Source organism: Sinohyriopsis cumingii, chromosome 4, assembly GCF_028554795.1.
Source record: "Sinohyriopsis cumingii isolate HCF-2022 chromosome 4, ASM2855479v2, whole genome shotgun sequence".
Classification (NCBI taxonomy): domain Eukaryota; kingdom Metazoa; phylum Mollusca; class Bivalvia; order Unionida; family Unionidae; genus Sinohyriopsis; species Sinohyriopsis cumingii.
In genome coordinates this window covers 16073321-16095012 of record NC_142964.1, presented here as the reverse complement: position 1 = coordinate 16095012, position 21692 = coordinate 16073321, and the positions used below count along the sequence as shown (strand labels likewise).

At 33.1% G+C, this 21692-nt stretch overlaps 1 protein-coding gene and 2 long non-coding RNA genes across 4 annotated transcripts in view; 1 reads left to right on the top strand and 2 right to left on the bottom strand.

The window, feature by feature from the left end:
• Window positions 1-21692, bottom strand: part of LOC149800667 (arrestin domain-containing protein 3-like) — a 331927-nt gene that overhangs the window by 134116 nt on the left and 176119 nt on the right. The window lies entirely within an intron of this gene.
• Window positions 1443-11538, bottom strand: LOC149800678 (uncharacterized). Its single transcript, XR_016420551.1, has 3 exons — window positions 10928-11538; window positions 4350-8349; window positions 1443-1678 (listed from the first exon to the last, which is right to left on the bottom strand). It is a non-coding gene; the product is annotated as an uncharacterized LOC149800678 (long non-coding RNA).
• Window positions 11634-21350, top strand: LOC149800677 (uncharacterized). 2 transcript variants are annotated; one of them, XR_016420553.1, is made up of 4 exons: window positions 11634-11863; window positions 14445-14533; window positions 16146-18436; window positions 21108-21350. It is a non-coding gene; the product is annotated as an uncharacterized LOC149800677 (long non-coding RNA). The 2 variants fall into 2 exon arrangements; XR_016420552.1 differs by having other exon boundaries at window positions 14445-14538.

Below are 21692 nucleotides of genomic sequence, written 5' to 3'. Positions count from 1 at the left end.
AATCTGGACAGTTCATCAAGCAAAGAGCACATGTCAACAAGGTAGTCACATGATACAACAAAACAGTTATTTTTTTAATAAATATATACAGAATTCTGTGTTCTTTCATTGTAGTTTCTTTATTACGAACAGTTTACAACTTTATTTTTCATTTCGTATTTTTTTTTGTTTCTGCATCTGAAATGGGTTATTACTGACATCATGTGACAACTGGACCTATGATGTCATGAATATGTTGGTTGTGATATTTGTGTACCCATGCGACTAGCAGTGCAAATGGTGAGTATCAGGTCAAATTTCATCAACACCATAGTTTCATCTTATCTTTCAGCAGAGTAAAGACATAATTATTCTAATACTTGCATTTTCTGAGAAAATAAATAATTTTCATATCGGTTTCATGTAGGTGTGCCTCGGGGTAACAGCATTAAGTTTGCTAGGCCATCTGGTATGCAGCTACGCTTTGCCGACAACATGTTGGTGTCTTGTGATGCTAGACTGGTTTTCAAACCTTTCATGTCAGACAAAATATCAATATCAAGCTGACTGTGAAACAACCAGTCTTCTAATCTAATCCAGTGAGTGTTAAGGTTGACTCAACAACTATGATTATGGTAACCACCCTAATGATCCATACTGCAACCTCCGAATATTCTGGGCAGAACTCAATAAATATAATTCACAATCAGTTACAACTCAATTACGTAATTGTTTCTGTCATCAAGTAGTTGCAAACTTTCCTGACTTTCATCAACATTTGCAAACTTCAAGGAATTTTCATGTTCAGAAAAGAAATTATCATTTCTTCCAACTTTTTCCAAATTTCCAAGTAGCATGGGAGCCCTGTATACTTCTTCAATCGTATATGTATAGGTAATGAAGTCAATATTAACATTCTGGCATATTTAAGAGCTTGATGCAATGACAACATCTACTGGGAAGTCTTATTATATATAATCTTGTGACAAAAAGTGTTAATTTGTTTTGATGAAAGAAAAATTGGCTGATGTAGATTCTACTTGCACTTGTGTCAATAGCTGATGAACTTGTATTCCCCGTTAAGTCAGCCTTTATTATTAAACGACAATTACACTGGCTTAGACTAATGAATGCCTTTAGATGTGACATTACAAGTCTTTAATCATGCTTGATTATCTTGGTTTTTCTGTATGACAAATTACATTTTATTATATGGCAATCATGTAGGGAGGACTGTATGCGAGAATAAAAACTTTTTCTTGCATCTCACTCTCTCAGCTCCTCTCTCCGAATTGTATTTATTGTTACCTTAACCATAGTTATTATAATTGTACAATATTTGCTTTTAATTTCTTGGTATATGCTAGTGATGTGATTGTATAATTAGATTCATTCTTAAGCACATGATGTAAAAAGCAAACATTTGTCATGGTAGTAAAGATAATAACTGTATGGATAATAATTATAATCCAATTTAATTTGTTCTGTTACATCTGATAATACAGTTTTGTAATCACTTCTGACAAAACAAAGTTTTTAGTAGCATAAAAGTCTTCGGCTGCATTTGGTATCTGATAAGTCTCTGTTGCTTCTTGTATAATTCTAACAAAATCTGGATCAAGTTCTGTATAATTATTTTGACACAGTTCCTTCAAGTCCTGAATTTCCTCTGTCATTGGTGCTTAACAGTTCTCTGCTCCTGAAAAAAATTTGTATTAAGATTAAATTGTATTGATGTAGTTAAACCAGCATTAACAGCCACATTGACCATGAATATATTCCATCCCTGACATAGAGCAGCATTTTTTTAAAATGCTTCTTCTAACTGACTTGTTAAAATAAACCTGTCTTAAGAGACCATATTCTTTAAAGTCTTTGAAATAACAGCTTACAACAGGTTCAAATGCATTGTTTGGTTACAATATAAAAATAATAAATGTAGAAAAGCCGCTGTAAATTACCATGTATGGTGTAAGTAGATTCCCTTCATTTTTAATTCAACATTTTAGAGAAAAAAACCCTGTAATTTTAGTACACGAAATAATATTGACACCAGGAGGAGCATATGAACAAATTCTACACGTCCATTCAAACAAGTTATCGAGTCTCTTATTTCACAGAGAACACCAGCAGTTATCTTTGTCAGAAGAAAGTGTAGTTTCTCAAACTAACAAAAGTTAAAATGACCTGGATCATTTTATTCTTCCAACTGTTTGGGAGCTTGCCGACCAAGTGTGCAGGCTACATAAAACAGTACGAGCTTATTATGCAAAATGAAAACATTCAAAAGATGTTGCCTCTTTTATTTTTGCAGCATAAATCAGTATTTAACACTTGCTATCCAATGGCAGTCAACAGAATAATAGGTTGTTATTTCTAAAAGCCCATATTTTAAAAAGAGATATGGATATCAATGTGTCCTTCCTTCACAAACTGTTGATATTTCAAAACGACAATAGATCATTCGGAAAAGAGTTCAGCCCATTTGGTGCAAATTTTGTACCATGCCATTAACTACATCCTCCATGTTTTATTGATGTTCCACAGTCCTACCATGTCTCTTAGATGTTTCTGAATGAGCAGTACATATACAAACTGCAGACACAGCTTGGAATAGTGATACAGAGTACATGTATTTTGACGTCTATTAAAAATGATGACTCAGATGTGATCATAGAAGAAATGTTTTTAAGAAAATGTAAATTTAGAGAAACAAAGGGGTTTTTTTAAGAAAGAAAAAGGGATCTCTATTTTTGTGTTTATGTGGTTTGGCATATTTTCATTTCGTGCATGTGTCATACATGTAACAAATACTGCAGGTGTTTTAATCTGGCAATTTTAGGAAATTTGCCAAATTAACTTGAACAACTTGTATCATCCTGTTCACTGGAAAAAGAAAATACATGCAGAGAATAATAACTATTGTATTACATCCAATCTATCCATACCGATAATATTTTAACTTCTAAGGATTCCAAAAAGTGTATTCTTTCATTACATGTTATGCTTGACAATGCTCACAAGACATTAGATATATAAATGGTTTTTCAAACGTCAGACCTGAAACAATAATACTGACCCAAATGTACATGTGATTGTGACGCAAATGTATATATGTGATGATGGCCCACATTTATATGTGATGGTGGCCCACATGTATATGTGATGGTGACCCAAATTTATATGTGATGGTGACCCAAATGTATATGTGATGATGACCCAAATGTGGTGTGACAGAGTTCCAAATGTACTTGTGATGATGACCCAAATGTGGTATGGCAATGACCCAGATGTATGTGATGATGACCCGAATGGGTGTCTCCAAAGATATGGTTAGGACAAGACAAAAATGAAGTGGGAAGCAACTGCTATACTAATTAATCCAATTTCTGCCATCTTTTCATTTTTTGAAACTCATACAAGGTATTAAAGTATAACAAGGATTCATATTAATTGTACTTGCATTCATAACTTCATACATATAGAACACTTACAGAGCAAAGTCTCTTATTTTCAATCAGATGAGCATGCTGATCTGAAGTTAGAGGTATTATACCTCAAAGATCTTAAAGAGAAAAAAGTGAAACCAACAAGTAAAATTCAACAAATACTTTATTTTCACAGATAATGTGAAAATTTAAAAGTAGCTTACATTATGAAATATATCCCAAATAGCTCTCACAGATCCAAAAGGAAAAAAGGTGTTCCAAATGAATTACAGTGGTGTTACAAATTGATTCCAATCTTGAATGTGCTGTAGTTCCAACAGTCTTAAATGTGCCGATGTGATAATCTTATCCATCACAATGATATAATCTAGAATGTCCTTGAAGGAATTCACTCTAATCCTAAAACAGTCCAAAAGTATCTGTAAGCACTTTGTTATTTTAGTGAATAAATGAAGTATATAAATCGTGTGAAATTACAACTGAACACAACTAAAAGACAGATTTCACTTGAGAGATGTTACAATAGGAATATGTTGTTAACTATGTTGATCACAACCTTTATATAAAATTGATCACAAACTTTATATAAAAACCTAAGACAATAAGAGATATAGGATGTGGGTCCTTTTCCCATCAAATTCGTAAACAAGGTAAGGTCTGTTTACTTTATAGTTTTACTTTTTAGCAAAATACCTGGCAAATGAGAACATTTTTTTTCTAATGGACGAAACAATTTTCTGAACTCAAAGCCAGGTAAACATGTTTACAAATATCATCTCAGATGATAATCTACAATCATGGACGAAAGTTAGCTTTGCAATATCTTGCTTACATATGACCCTTACAATCGTGGACAAGAGTTAAACAATATATACAATATATAGATATACAAAAGGGCACTTGCAATGGTTTCTAACTGACCTATATTACCCTTCTTTCAATTCAAAACCTGCCTGGTTTACATGTGATGCACCATATATGAAGGCATTTTCATTGCTAAGAAGGCCATCTGCACTGCAGCAACTATGCCATTTCCAGTGCCTGGATTGCCTCTCACTTTTACTGGACACCCTGAAAAGTAGGTTAGTATAATATTATTAGCATCATATACAAAATTTATAATAATTTATATCGGCTTTTGTGATGGAAGTTAAAGTTCTCTTTTGCCTTTAAATACTGTCTGTATTTTTACTAATGTACAGGAAATGAACAAGATTTGTTATTTTACTAAATTTTTACAAACTTTGTTGGAATCCAACTACCACATAAACTGGTCATGTAAACTTGTGACATAGTGGTAGTTGCACAAATTGTGTAGTGTACAACAGCATTGTTCTGTTATCAAAAAGACACTGAGAAAATTACTAGTTCACCATGAGAATACTGTAAGTAATATACTTTTTTCCCCTATAATCAGTATTTTCCTTCACCCTCATTTGTGCTTCAGAGACCCCCAAATTTTTAATTTGACCCCCAGTTTTGATACCAAAGTTTATTTTTTACTCAGTCTGACCCCCAGTTTTGACACCAAGGAGATTTTTGACTCTCAGTCTTACACCCCTAGGGGATACACTGCCTATAATACCAAAACCAAATGCCAATACAGTATTTGCTTCAAGGGCAATTAAGAAATAATAATTAAGATCGATGAGCAAAACATTCATATGATATGGATCATAAACGTTCTAAATCTGCCCCTCTTAGCCGTTACTATAGCAGAGATAATGCAAGATTTGTACAAAATAGTAAGCTTTACATGTGTGACACCAGGCCTGCAAACAAATAGATGTATGACTGACCAATCAACCAATTATATCTAGCTTTGCTTACATCCATAGTCCAAGAAGAGATGACATAGCTCAGTTAATCCTGCATTTGAATATCTCATTTACTGTCTTCAAGTAATTCAATTTTTACAGTAACACTTTGTTTTGGCATATAATTTCTTTGTATGGGTGTATAAAACAGTCATTAAAAAAGTATACCCACCTTTAAAATCGTGAGTGTGAACAGGAAGACATAATAAACACTGCAATAAATTTATTCAGTTTACAATTCCAAGTCAAATACATACCTGTCAAGATTTCATTTTAAAAAATGACAATACTGAGATGCCAATTATTCAACATTTTAACTGCAATTACAATAATATATATAAACATGTAATTACTTTATAATTTGCATTATGTGAGTTGATATTGTCTTCATTTACCATGGGATTTAACAACTGTATTGACAAAGTACAAGGCAACTATATCTGGTCATCTATTAGTTATTCCAGCATGTAGCCATATTATCTTCTGCAAAAAACTGAAAATAAGATTACTTAAAAATACATTGTATCACACAAGGCGGGGTAATTTATCCATTGTCAAGATAAACTGTATGTACATAACAGAAATGAAATATAATAAAAAGCTGAAGAATGAATAGAACAAATTTGCATAAACATTCACAGCAGAATCTTCAGCTTTCCCATTAATGTTGCACTTTCACTTAAAATAGGAAACATCTGTTACTAAAATAATGTCTTATAAAATAACTATTTTTACATTTTAGTCCAACTGTAAATAAAATTTATTTAAATCAAGATGTCTTCCCAATGGATGTTATTAGATTTTAGGTCCTTGTGTACGTGTATGTGTGATGTATGCATGTGTATGTTCACTGTGCCATGCAACTTACAAACAGTTCAAGATAAAAACACAGTTCAATATGCTAACTATGGGACATGATTTATGAGTGGTCTAAAATGTACCTTTGGTTGTAAAATTTTAAACCATCATAGGTCTTAAAGGTTCTACCTAGAACTTAATATAATTTTAAGTTTTAAATGTTTGCTATTGCTGATTTGTTTATATGACCATTGGGTTACCTGGGTCACAACTTTAGAAACCTTTGAGACTGCCAGATCATAACCACTTATGTATTTTCTCTGCTACCTTTGTTTTGGTGCTTTAAGGTATAATAACAAAGGTCAGTTACTTAGTGCTGTGGCAACTGGAGTCAAGTGTCTTGCCAAGAACAGACTGGTCCTATGGTAAGATACAAAACCCACCCCCTTATGGACCTGAGTCTGGCACACTAACCACTGAATGTGGCTTTATGTATGTACGTATGTATATATGTATGTATGTATGTATGTATGTATGTATGCATACATACCTATCAATACATCCATGTATGCCAATACCATAAGATGTCAATTTATCATACCCATCTGAAAAAAGGAAATATAACATCACATTAGGAAAATATTGAAAGAAAGAAACATGTATATTTCAAGACTTAAAAGTGTGCAGCATAGCAACATTGTCCCTATCTTTTTCCCACTTTTGAAAAACACCATATATTCATACCCATGACCCTAGACTGGACTTACAAAGAAGGGGGGAAAATGAAATTCTGATAGAGCTGTATACATCATATAAACTCCAATCATATCCCAAACTTTGAAAAGAATAAATAACAAAGAATAACATCACAATATAAGTTGGATCGAGTTAACAAATTTTTTGAAAAACTTCCCTACAGAAAATGTGCATTGAAAGTTCAATGTCATCAATTTTAACTAACCTCTTGATCATATAAATCTGCTAGGGATAAGAATAATTGGTTTTTCCGATAGCATGTATTTAGGTGTTAAAAAAAGAGGTCACCTTATATTAAAAAAATGGGAGCCATACTGCCATCGTGTTATAAGCAGAATCACGTTATAATGAAGCTAACAGTCAGATATATTCAGCAAAAGATACATTCCATGCCTGAAAGGTTACATAGTTACAATTCCTTTCTTTGTCTCACAAAATGCTAATTTTTCTTGCTGTAAGTATAACATCTATAATCACATATCACATGGCATGGTGGGAAAACCTGTTTTATAAAGGAATATTTTTACCAAGAATATATAGGAAGGAAATAATTTTACCAATAATTTTCTTTAGAACTGTACAAATGCCACATCAACTATGATGTGACAGGAAGAAATGTTACATATCATACAATGCTGTGCCATTCAACTGCAAGCCATCTCTCACAGAATGCATGTAATAACATTTTTTTTATATGGCAATCATTTTTTTTACTAACCAATATGCCTTATATAGTTTGGACCCTGCAAGAGATAAGTACACTGACCATAAAAAACCATTTCAAAATTAAAATGTACCAGACACATACAAAATACAGTCCTTGATAAAAATGTGAAAACATCTGAAACCACGCTTTAAAAGTGGAAATGTCTGAATAAGACTGAACCATTTTAAAAGCTTATACTAACAACAAATTTTCTGATTAATTACCTATACAATGGTTTGGGGTGTACTGAGAAGAAATGCCATAAATTAAACAAGCTATATAAATAGCACTATCTGTTGAAAAATACCAATTGACAAACTATCATAAGTAGGTAAAATATCCATGTGCTACATTTCATGACTAAGTCACACACTCCCTGAAAATTCAAAATATAATTGTGACACACAAAAATGGGACAAATGCTAAATGAGACTAATGTAAACCATGTATGAAAAGCCTTTTTTTTAAAACAAATAACCGACAATCACTCTGCTTTATTATGATACTCTTTTATTGACCTATATTACAGATAGATTTCCCAACCAAACTGATATAACATCATAATTGGAGGACTTTTTCACATGTAATCCAACGCTACCAGTAATCAAATATACCCTGTTATCAAGTGACCCATCTAAAGAGATTTCATTTTTAAGAAACAAATTTATTGCAATATTTCATGTTTGCATGGGATGCAATTTATGTGAATACTTGTTAAAAAGATTTGCAATACTGTCCACTGTAACTCACTTTACCGATATATTGTTTTTGATGCAGCCTTCTTCTCTTTCTCCATTCTACATCATTCTTATCTAGTTCTTGTACAATTCCATCAGCAAATGCTCTGCAAATCAAATAGTAATGTGCAGTTTATATTATCAATGTGGTCTTTATTCATTGATAAAATAAAGTGTAACAGAAAATAAAAAAGGCAAACAAAATAAAATCATTTTGCTAACAATGAAAATCAATACAAAAGATAAAACAAAACATAGGATGCCTCATATAGTGCAATCATTCAGCATGAATAATTGCTATAGCAAGCATAAATTCTTACGTGCTTAAAATTGTCCTAAAATAATGTACAGCAACTTGGTTATGTCACCAAGGAACATCCTGCCAACTTCTTTTAGGACTTCACAAACAATTTTCTAGGTTGATAGTTGGGAATAAAACCTTAATGAATACTTAAGTTGGGAAGTCTTCCTGATACAAAAAGATTGGAAACTAACAGTATATAGTATTTACATTGCAATTATGGCTGTATTTGGGCACAGAAGACCACCCACCCCACAAAATTGCTGCACCTTGCACAATATAAACCCAGTGTATTTCCTAGTGGTAATAATGAAAAATCCAATGGAAATTGTATCCTAATATTTTGCATTCTGCAATGAATGCAGTAATGGCCTTATCAAACGTGGGGCCCAATCTGAATCAATTTGGCAGGGCCCCTGCTTTTAAATGAAGGGCCATCGATGTGCACAGCATTTGGAAATAAACTTTTGATGTCAGCCCTGAATGAATGTACACATTTTATTTTATCATGAAATAATGCACAACTTTCATGCAAATAAAAATTATATCTTTAAGTCACCTGGCTAAATCCCTACACACAGGCCCATTTCATAACAGTGAAAAAAACATTACAACACAAAATACCATAACAATACTTTACAAAAACGTTTATTATTTCTGCAAAGCATTTATACTGTTTGTGATCAAGCCATTAAAAAAACTCCAACCTGACAAACTTAATGACTTTTACTGACTGAAATTTGTATTACTGCCCCGCTCCCCCCATATCAAAGCATATGCAATGAGGGACAAATACAAACACATACATGTGCCATTATGATACAAATACTGGGATTATTTGCGATAATGATAATATTATTATCATCACCACTACTGAAAAGATAATAGAAGCACCATAGTATTATTAATAATAATAATAATAATAATAATAATAATAATAATTTGTACCTGGTGTAAATTTCAATATCAACATGATGGTGGGTGTTTTGGTACAAATGGGACAAAACAAAAAAAGAATGTAATTACAATTCACCCATGTCAATATCTATAATTTACCATAATGTGAGTTCTGGTTTGTATCATGCATGTATACATAAAACATGCTGCAGACAGGAAGTTATATCAGCAGTTAAGACCAATGAAATGCCAAGGTACAAAATGCATGATACAAGAAGGTTTATTTAATGAACATAGCAAAGACAACATAAAAGTACTAACTCAGGGCCAGCTATTATACAGACATATACAGTCATTTGAACAAATTTCAATACCACATTCACACTGTGACTGATTAATCTGATATTCCTTTTTAAAGGAATGTCTATAGTAAGGGTTACTCACTCTTTCATTGAGGCACGACAATCACTTTTCAGAAAGTCATGAGTATCAGTTGAACATAGACAAAGTAAACCAGATTTGCAAGTGCTGCCTTGAATATTAAGGGGGAAATAACTGACCCATGTCCCCCATACTAAAGACAATTGTGGAAATATATTGAAATGAAAGGACACAATAACCCTATTATTTGTGCGAGTACATTACGACATAATGGAAACGTACAGAATTATTTAAAGCTTACAGAATATTATAAACTACATCATTCCTGTTGAGTAAAAACAAGCAAATACGCACAAAGTGTTACAATAATATTATGTGTTTAATGCAAAAGTTAAGCCATTCGTGATATTTCTTAAACTGAATAAGGGGCTGGTGTTGTGTGCTTTTACTTACATACAAATAATATAGAGCCTGAGGCAAAGAAAAACAGTGCCCAATGGCGTGATGATATACCTATTAGCATATGCTAGTGTGTATGTTTTGGAGTTTTAACGTAGCTTTAAGAATTGTTCAGTTTATTGTGATGTCTAGCACTGGGGCATCATGCCACAAATATATCCCACCCAGTCACATAATCCTAACACCAGGCCGACCAGTCCTAACACTAACCTCTTAATGCTGAGCGTCTAGCGAGGCAGCTGTTACTACCCTTCTTACAAATCTCTGGTATGAATCGGCCGGGCTTCGAACCCGCGACCTCCCGCATCCGAGATGGACACTAATCCCTAGGCCACTGGAGCGGTCTTGCCCATTCTAGTTAACGACTAGTTAAATATAAAGAGACAAAAATCATCAATTATTACACCATTTGGTTAGAAAGCTGTTTACTCACGAGTTCATTTGAAGAATTTCAATTTAAATCCAACCTACGCGATAAGCTCCAACTCACTACACCCTTCCATGAGATACGTAATTTCGAGGTCTTTCATGTATTATACTACAGTACAGATCACAGGGGCTGTTGGTGTAATTATGATATTTATTTATAATATACCTGCCTAAAACGTTTATATTTATAATTATTCGTTTATTGGAAAAAAAAATACCTTGCATCGAATGATATTGGATGACTGGCCTTCACTCTTCTAAAACATAAATCGATGATTCTCCATCTTCTAAGATACAACACACTTATGCGGATAAGATGATGGTATTCCGAATATGTCGTCACGTGATTAAAATCTCGTTTATGAGTTTAAATCTCGTTCGGTTCGTTAGATAAATTGGAGCTCAAGATTATCGGCGGCGTTACTATCGTAGGAGCTGGAGATAATAGCTTAGTAGATCTCGTTTTTGAGTTGAAATCTCGTTCGAATCTCGTTCGGTAGTAAAGACGGAGATCAAAATTACAGCGGCGTTACTGTGGAAGGAGCCGGCGATTGTAGTTTGTAGACTGAGCTTCACGTGTTTCTGGAGCCGTAAATTGTGATTTTTATTAACGGAGCCGTAGATTAAAAGTGTTTTAGGAGCCGCTAATTGTGGAAGGAGCCGCTGATTGTTGTAGGAGCCGCTAATTGTAGTTTCTATACAAATATAGGGAAAGATTGTAATCACCGTCATTTTAGGAGCCGCTAATTGTTATCGGAGCCGCTAATTGTTGCCCATATAATAATATAGGGAAAAAATTCTGATCACCGCCGGGTACCTGCGGCTTTCCATATTCCACAGTAACGCCGCTGTAATTTTGATCTCCGTCTTTACTACCGAACGAGATTCGAACGAGATTTCAACTCAAAAACGAGATCTACTAAGCTATTATCTCCAGCTCCTACGATAGTAACGCCGCCGATAATCTTGAGCTCCAATTTATCTAACGAACCGAACGAGATTTAAACTCATAAACGAGATTTTAATCACGTGACGACATATTCGGAATACCATCATCTTATCCGCATAAGTGTGTTGTATCTTAGAAGATGGAGAATCATCGATTTATGTTTTAGAAGAGTGAAGGCCAGTCATCCAATATCATTCGATGCAAGGTATTTTTTTTTCCAATAAACGAATAATTATAAATATAAACGTTTTAGGCAGGTATATTATAAATAAATATCATAATTACACCAACAGCCCCTGTGATCTGTACTGTAGTATAATACATGAAAGACCTCGAAATTACGTATCTCATGGAAGGGTGTAGTGAGTTGGAGCTTATCGCGTAGGTTGGATTTAAATTGAAATTCTTCAAATGAACTCGTGAGTAAACAGCTTTCTAACCAAATGGTGTAATAATTGATGATTTTTGTCTCTTTATATTTAACTAGTCGTTAACTAGAATGGGCAAGACCGCTCCAGTGGCCTAGGGATTAGTGTCCATCTCGGATGCGGGAGGTCGCGGGTTCGAAGCCCGGCCGATTCATACCAGAGATTTGTAAGAAGGGTAGTAACAGCTGCCTCGCTAGACGCTCAGCATTAAGAGGTTAGTGTTAGGACTGGTCGGCCTGGTGTTAGGATTATGTGACTGGGTGGGATATATTTGTGGCATGATGCCCCAGTGCTAGACATCACAATAAACTGAACAATTCTTAAAGCTACGTTAAAACTCCAAAACATACACACTAGCATATGCTAATAGGTATATCATCACGCCATTGGGCACTGTTTTTCTTTGCCTCAGGCTCTATATTATTTGTATGTAAGTAAAAGCACACAACACCAGCCCCTTATTCAGTTTAAGAAATATCACGAATGGCTTAACTTTTGCATTAAACACATAATATTATTGTAACACTTTGTGCGTATTTGCTTGTTTTTACTCAACAGGAATGATGTAGTTTATAATATTCTGTAAGCTTTAAATAATTCTGTACGTTTCCATTATGTCGTAATGTACTCGCACAAATAATAGGGTTATTGTGTCCTTTCATTTCAATATATTTCCACAATTGTCTTTAGTATGGGGGACATGGGTCAGTTATTTCCCCCTTAATATTCAAGGCAGCACTTGCAAATCTGGTTTACTTTGTCTATGTTCAACTGATACTCATGACTTTCTGAAAAGTGATTGTCGTGCCTCAATGAAAGAGTGAGTAACCCTTACTATAGACATTCCTTTAAAAAGGAATATCAGATTAATCAGTCACAGTGTGAATGTGGTATTGAAATTTGTTCAAATGACTGTATATGTCTGTATAATAGCTGGCCCTGAGTTAGTACTTTTATGTTGTCTTTGCTATGTTCATTAAATAAACTTTCTTGTATCATGCATTTTGTACCTTGGCATTTCATTGGTCTTAACTGCTGATATAACTTCCTGTCTGCAGCATGTTTTATGTATACATGCATGATACAAACCAGAACTCACATTATGGTAAATTATAGATATTGACATGGGTGAATTGTAATTACATTCTTTTTTTGTTTTGTCCCATTTGTACCAAAACACCCACCATCATGTTGATATTGAAATTTACACCAGGTACAAATTATTATTATTATTATTATTATTATTATTATTATTATTATTAATACTATGGTGCTTCTATTATCTTTTCAGTAGTGGTGATGATAATAATATTATCATTATCGCAAATAATCCCAGTATTTGTATCATAATGGCACATGTATGTGTTTGTATTTGTCCCTCATTGCATATGCTTTGATATGGGGGGAGCGGGGCAGTAATACAAATTTCAGTCAGTAAAAGTCATTAAGTTTGTCAGGTTGGAGTTTTTTTAATGGCTTGATCACAAACAGTATAAATGCTTTGCAGAAATAATAAACGTTTTTGTAAAGTATTGTTATGGTATTTTGTGTTGTAATGTTTTTTTCACTGTTATGAAATGGGCCTGTGTGTAGGGATTTAGCCAGGTGACTTAAAGATATAATTTTTATTTGCATGAAAGTTGTGCATTATTTCATGATAAAATAAAATGTGTACATTCATTCAGGGCTGACATCAAAAGTTTATTTCCAAATGCTGTGCACATCGATGGCCCTTCATTTAAAAGCAGGGGCCCTGCCAAATTGATTCAGATTGGGCCCCACGTTTGATAAGGCCATTACTGCATTCATTGCAGAATGCAAAATATTAGGATACAATTTCCATTGGATTTTTCATTATTACCACTAGGAAATACACTGGGTTTATATTGTGCAAGGTGCAGCAATTTTGTGGGGTGGGTGGTCTTCTGTGCCCAAATACAGCCATAATTGCAATGTAAATACTATATACTGTTAGTTTCCAATCTTTTTGTATCAGGAAGACTTCCCAACTTAAGTATTCATTAAGGTTTTATTCCCAACTATCAACCTAGAAAATTGTTTGTGAAGTCCTAAAAGAAGTTGGCAGGATGTTCCTTGGTGACATAACCAAGTTGCTGTACATTATTTTAGGACAATTTTAAGCACGTAAGAATTTATGCTTGCTATAGCAATTATTCATGCTGAATGATTGCACTATATGAGGCATCCTATGTTTTGTTTTATCTTTTGTATTGATTTTCATTGTTAGCAAAATGATTTTATTTTGTTTGCCTTTTTTATTTTCTGTTACACTTTATTTTATCAATGAATAAAGACCACATTGATAATATAAACTGCACATTACTATTTGATTTGCAGAGCATTTGCTGATGGAATTGTACAAGAACTAGATAAGAATGATGTAGAATGGAGAAAGAGAAGAAGGCTGCATCAAAAACAATATATCGGTAAAGTGAGTTACAGTGGACAGTATTGCAAATCTTTTTAACAAGTATTCACATAAATTGCATCCCATGCAAACATGAAATATTGCAATAAATTTGTTTCTTAAAAATGAAATCTCTTTAGATGGGTCACTTGATAACAGGGTATATTTGATTACTGGTAGCGTTGGATTACATGTGAAAAAGTCCTCCAATTATGATGTTATATCAGTTTGGTTGGGAAATCTATCTGTAATATAGGTCAATAAAAGAGTATCATAATAAAGCAGAGTGATTGTCGGTTATTTGTTTTAAAAGAAAGGCTTTTCATACATGGTTTACATTAGTCTCATTTAGCATTTGTCCCATTTTTGTGTGTCACAATTATATTTTGAATTTTCAGGGAGTGTGTGACTTAGTCATGAAATGTAGCACATGGATATTTTACCTACTTATGATAGTTTGTCAATTGGTATTTTTCAACAGATAGTGCTATTTATATAGCTTGTTTAATTTATGGCATTTCTTCTCAGTACACCCCAAACCATTGTATAGGTAATTAATCAGAAAATTTGTTGTTAGTATAAGCTTTTAAAATGGTTCAGTCTTATTCAGACATTTCCACTTTTAAAGCGTGGTTTCAGATGTTTTCACATTTTTATCAAGGACTGTATTTTGTATGTGTCTGGTACATTTTAATTTTGAAATGGTTTTTTATGGTCAGTGTACTTATCTCTTGCAGGGTCCAAACTATATAAGGCATATTGGTTAGTAAAAAAAATGATTGCCATATAAAAAAAATGTTATTACATGCATTCTGTGAGAGATGGCTTGCAGTTGAATGGCACAGCATTGTATGATATGTAACATTTCTTCCTGTCACATCATAGTTGATGTGGCATTTGTACAGTTCTAAAGAAAATTATTGGTAAAATTATTTCCTTCCTATATATTCTTGGTAAAAATATTCCTTTATAAAACAGGTTTTCCCACCATGCCATGTGATATGTGATTATAGATGTTATACTTACAGCAAGAAAAATTAGCATTTTGTGAGACAAAGAAAGGAATTGTAACTATGTAACCTTTCAGGCATGGAATGTATCTTTTGCTGAATATATCTGACTGTTAGCTTCATTATAACGTGATTCTGCTTATAACACGATGGCAGTATGGCTCCCATTTTTTAAATATAAGGTGACCTCTTTTTTTAACACCTAAATACATGCTATCGGAAAAACCAATTATTCTTATCCCTAGCAGATTTATATGATCAAGAGGTTAGTTAAAATTGATGACATTGAACTTTCAATGCACATTTTCTGTAGGGAAGTTTTTCAAAAAATTTGTTAACTCGATCCAACTTATATTGTGATGTTATTCTTTGTTATTTATTCTTTTCAAAGTTTGGGATATGATTGGAGTTTATATGATGTATACAGCTCTATCAGAATTTCATTTTCCCCCCTTCTTTGTAAGTCCAGTCTAGGGTCATGGGTATGAATATATGGTGTTTTTCAAAAGTGGGAAAAAGATAGGGACAATGTTGCTATGCTGCACACTTTTAAGTCTTGAAATATACATGTTTCTTTCTTTCAATATTTTCCTAATGTGATGTTATATTTCCTTTTTTCAGATGGGTATGATAAATTGACATCTTATGGTATTGGCATACATGGATGTATTGATAGGTATGTATGCATACATACATACATACATACATATATACATACGTACATACATAAAGCCACATTCAGTGGTTAGTGTGCCAGACTCAGGTCCATAAGGGGGTGGGTTTTGTATCTTACCATAGGACCAGTCTGTTCTTGGCAAGACACTTGACTCCAGTTGCCACAGCACTAAGTAACTGACCTTTGTTATTATACCTTAAAGCACCAAAACAAAGGTAGCAGAGAAAATACATAAGTGGTTATGATCTGGCAGTCTCAAAGGTTTCTAAAGTTGTGACCCAGGTAACCCAATGGTCATATAAACAAATCAGCAATAGCAAACATTTAAAACTTAAAATTATATTAAGTTCTAGGTAGAACCTTTAAGACCTATGATGGTTTAAAATTTTACAACCAAAGGTACATTTTAGACCACTCATAAATCATGTCCCATAGTTAGCATATTGAACTGTGTTTTTATCTTGAACTGTTTGTAAGTTGCATGGCACAGTGAACATACACATGCATACATCACACATACACGTACACAAGGACCTAAAATCTAATAACATCCATTGGGAAGACATCTTGATTTAAATAAATTTTATTTACAGTTGGACTAAAATGTAAAAATAGTTATTTTATAAGACATTATTTTAGTAACAGATGTTTCCTATTTTAAGTGAAAGTGCAACATTAATGGGAAAGCTGAAGATTCTGCTGTGAATGTTTATGCAAATTTGTTCTATTCATTCTTCAGCTTTTTATTATATTTCATTTCTGTTATGTACATACAGTTTATCTTGACAATGGATAAATTACCCCGCCTTGTGTGATACAATGTATTTTTAAGTAATCTTATTTTCAGTTTTTTGCAGAAGATAATATGGCTACATGCTGGAATAACTAATAGATGACCAGATATAGTTGCCTTGTACTTTGTCAATACAGTTGTTAAATCCCATGGTAAATGAAGACAATATCAACTCACATAATGCAAATTATAAAGTAATTACATGTTTATATATATTATTGTAATTGCAGTTAAAATGTTGAATAATTGGCATCTCAGTATTGTCATTTTTTAAAATGAAATCTTGACAGGTATGTATTTGACTTGGAATTGTAAACTGAATAAATTTATTGCAGTGTTTATTATGTCTTCCTGTTCACACTCACGATTTTAAAGGTGGGTATACTTTTTTAATGACTGTTTTATACACCCATACAAAGAAATTATATGCCAAAACAAAGTGTTACTGTAAAAATTGAATTACTTGAAGACAGTAAATGAGATATTCAAATGCAGGATTAACTGAGCTATGTCATCTCTTCTTGGACTATGGATGTAAGCAAAGCTAGATATAATTGGTTGATTGGTCAGTCATACATCTATTTGTTTGCAGGCCTGGTGTCACACATGTAAAGCTTACTATTTTGTACAAATCTTGCATTATCTCTGCTATAGTAACGGCTAAGAGGGGCAGATTTAGAACGTTTATGATCCATATCATATGAATGTTTTGCTCATCGATCTTAATTATTATTTCTTAATTGCCCTTGAAGCAAATACTGTATTGGCATTTGGTTTTGGTATTATAGGCAGTGTATCCCCTAGGGGTGTAAGACTGAGAGTCAAAAATCTCCTTGGTGTCAAAACTGGGGGTCAGACTGAGTAAAAAATAAACTTTGGTATCAAAACTGGGGGTCAAATTAAAAATTTGGGGGTCTCTGAAGCACAAATGAGGGTGAAGGAAAATACTGATTATAGGGGAAAAAAGTATATTACTTACAGTATTCTCATGGTGAACTAGTAATTTTCTCAGTGTCTTTTTGATAACAGAACAATGCTGTTGTACACTACACAATTTGTGCAACTACCACTATGTCACAAGTTTACATGACCAGTTTATGTGGTAGTTGGATTCCAACAAAGTTTGTAAAAATTTAGTAAAATAACAAATCTTGTTCATTTCCTGTACATTAGTAAAAATACAGACAGTATTTAAAGGCAAAAGAGAACTTTAACTTCCATCACAAAAGCCGATATAAATTATTATAAATTTTGTATATGATGCTAATAATATTATACTAACCTACTTTTCAGGGTGTCCAGTAAAAGTGAGAGGCAATCCAGGCACTGGAAATGGCATAGTTGCTGCAGTGCAGATGGCCTTCTTAGCAATGAAAATGCCTTCATATATGGTGCATCACATGTAAACCAGGCAGGTTTTGAATTGAAAGAAGGGTAATATAGGTCAGTTAGAAACCATTGCAAGTGCCCTTTTGTATATCTATATATTGTATATATTGTTTAACTCTTGTCCACGATTGTAAGGGTCATATGTAAGCAAGATATTGCAAAGCTAACTTTCGTCCATGATTGTAGATTATCATCTGAGATGATATTTGTAAACATGTTTACCTGGCTTTGAGTTCAGAAAATTGTTTCGTCCATTAGAAAAAAAATGTTCTCATTTGCCAGGTATTTTGCTAAAAAGTAAAACTATAAAGTAAACAGACCTTACCTTGTTTACGAATTTGATGGGAAAAGGACCCACATCCTATATCTCTTATTGTCTTAGGTTTTTATATAAAGTTTGTGATCAATTTTATATAAAGGTTGTGATCAACATAGTTAACAACATATTCCTATTGTAACATCTCTCAAGTGAAATCTGTCTTTTAGTTGTGTTCAGTTGTAATTTCACATGATTTATATACTTCATTTATTCACTGAAATAACAAAGTGCTTACAGATACTTTTGGACTGTTTTAGGATTAGAGTGAATTCCTTCAAGGACATTCTAGATTATATCATTGTGATGGATAAGATTATCACATCGGCACATTTAAGACTGTTGGAACTACAGCACATTCAAGATTGGAATCAATTTGTAACACCACTGTAATTCATTTGGAACACCTTTTTTCCTTTTGGATCTGTGAGAGCTATTTGGGATATATTTCATAATGTAAGCTACTTTTAAATTTTCACATTATCTGTGAAAATAAAGTATTTGTTGAATTTTACTTGTTGGTTTCACTTTTTTCTCTTTAAGATCTTTGAGGTATAATACCTCTAACTTCAGATCAGCATGCTCATCTGATTGAAAATAAGAGACTTTGCTCTGTAAGTGTTCTATATGTATGAAGTTATGAATGCAAGTACAATTAATATGAATCCTTGTTATACTTTAATACCTTGTATGAGTTTCAAAAAATGAAAAGATGGCAGAAATTGGATTAATTAGTATAGCAGTTGCTTCCCACTTCATTTTTGTCTTGTCCTAACCATATCTTTGGAGACACCCATTCGGGTCATCATCACATACATCTGGGTCATTGCCATACCACATTTGGGTCATCATCACAAGTACATTTGGAACTCTGTCACACCACATTTGGGTCATCATCACATATACATTTGGGTCACCATCACATATAAATTTGGGTCACCATCACATATACATTTGGGTTACCATCACATATAAATGTGGGCCATCATCACATATATACATTTGCGTCACAATCACATGTACATTTGGGTCAGTATTATTGTTTCAGGTCTGACGTTTGAAAAACCATTTATATATCTAATGTCTTGGGAGCATTGTCAAGCATAACATGTAATGAAAGAATACACTTTTTGGAATCCTTAGAAGTTAAAATATTATCGGTATGGATAGATTGGATGTAATACAATAGTTATTATTCTCTGCATGTATTTTCTTTTTCCAGTGAACAGGATGATACAAGTTGTTCAAGTTAATTTGGCAAATTTCCTAAAATTGCCAGATTAAAACACCTGCAGTATTTGTTACATGTATGACACATGCACGAAATGAAAATATGCCAAACCACATAAACACAAAAATAGAGATCCCCTTTTCTTTCTTAAAAAAAACCCTTTGTTTCTCTAAATTTACATTTTCTTAAAAACATTTCTTCTATGATCACATCTGAGTCATCATTTTTAATAGACGTCAAAATACATGTACTCTGTATCACTATTCCAAGCTGTGTCTGCAGTTTGTATATGTACTGCTCATTCAGAAACATCTAAGAGACATGGTAGGACTGTGGAACATCAATAAAACATGGAGGATGTAGTTAATGGCATGGTACAAAATTTGCACCAAATGGGCTGAACTCTTTTCCGAATGATCTATTGTCGTTTTGAAATATCAACAGTTTGTGAAGGAAGGACACATTGATATCCATATCTCTTTTTAAAATATGGGCTTTTAGAAATAACAACCTATTATTCTGTTGACTGCCATTGGATAGCAAGTGTTAAATACTGATTTATGCTGCAAAAATAAAAGAGGCAACATCTTTTGAATGTTTTCATTTTGCATAATAAGCTCGTACTGTTTTATGTAGCCTGCACACTTGGTCGGCAAGCTCCCAAACAGTTGGAAGAATAAAATGATCCAGGTCATTTTAACTTTTGTTAGTTTGAGAAACTACACTTTCTTCTGACAAAGATAACTGCTGGTGTTCTCTGTGAAATAAGAGACTCGATAACTTGTTTGAATGGACGTGTAGAATTTGTTCATATGCTCCTCCTGGTGTCAATATTATTTCGTGTACTAAAATTACAGGTTTTTTTTCTCTAAAATGTTGAATTAAAAATGAAGGGAATCTACTTACACCATACATGGTAATTTACAGCGGCTTTTCTACATTTATTATTTTTATATTGTAACCAAACAATGCATTTGAACCTGTTGTAAGCTGTTATTTCAAAGACTTTAAAGAATATGGTCTCTTAAGACAGGTTTATTTTAACAAGTCAGTTAGAAGAAGCATTTAAAAAAAATGCTGCTCTATGTCAGGGATGGAATATATTCATGGTCAATGTGGCTGTTAATGCTGGTTTAACTACATCAATACAATTTAATCTTAATACAAATTTTTTTCAGGAGCAGAGAACTGTTAAGCACCAATGACAGAGGAAATTCAGGACTTGAAGGAACTGTGTCAAAATAATTATACAGAACTTGATCCAGATTTTGTTAGAATTATACAAGAAGCAACAGAGACTTATCAGATACCAAATGCAGCCGAAGACTTTTATGCTACTAAAAACTTTGTTTTGTCAGAAGTGATTACAAAACTGTATTATCAGATGTAACAGAACAAATTAAATTGAATTATAATTATTATCCATACAGTTATTATCTTTACTACCATGACAAATGTTTGCTTTTTACATCATGTGCTTAAGAATGAATCTAATTATACAATCACATCACTAGCATATACCAAGAAATTAAAAGCAAATATTGTACAATTATAATAACTATGGTTAAGGTAACAATAAATACAATTCGGAGAGAGGAGCTGAGAGAGTGAGATGCAAGAAAAAGTTTTTATTCTCGCATACAGTCCTCCCTACATGATTGCCATATAATAAAATGTAATTTGTCATACAGAAAAACCAAGATAATCAAGCATGATTAAAGACTTGTAATGTCACATCTAAAGGCATTCATTAGTCTAAGCCA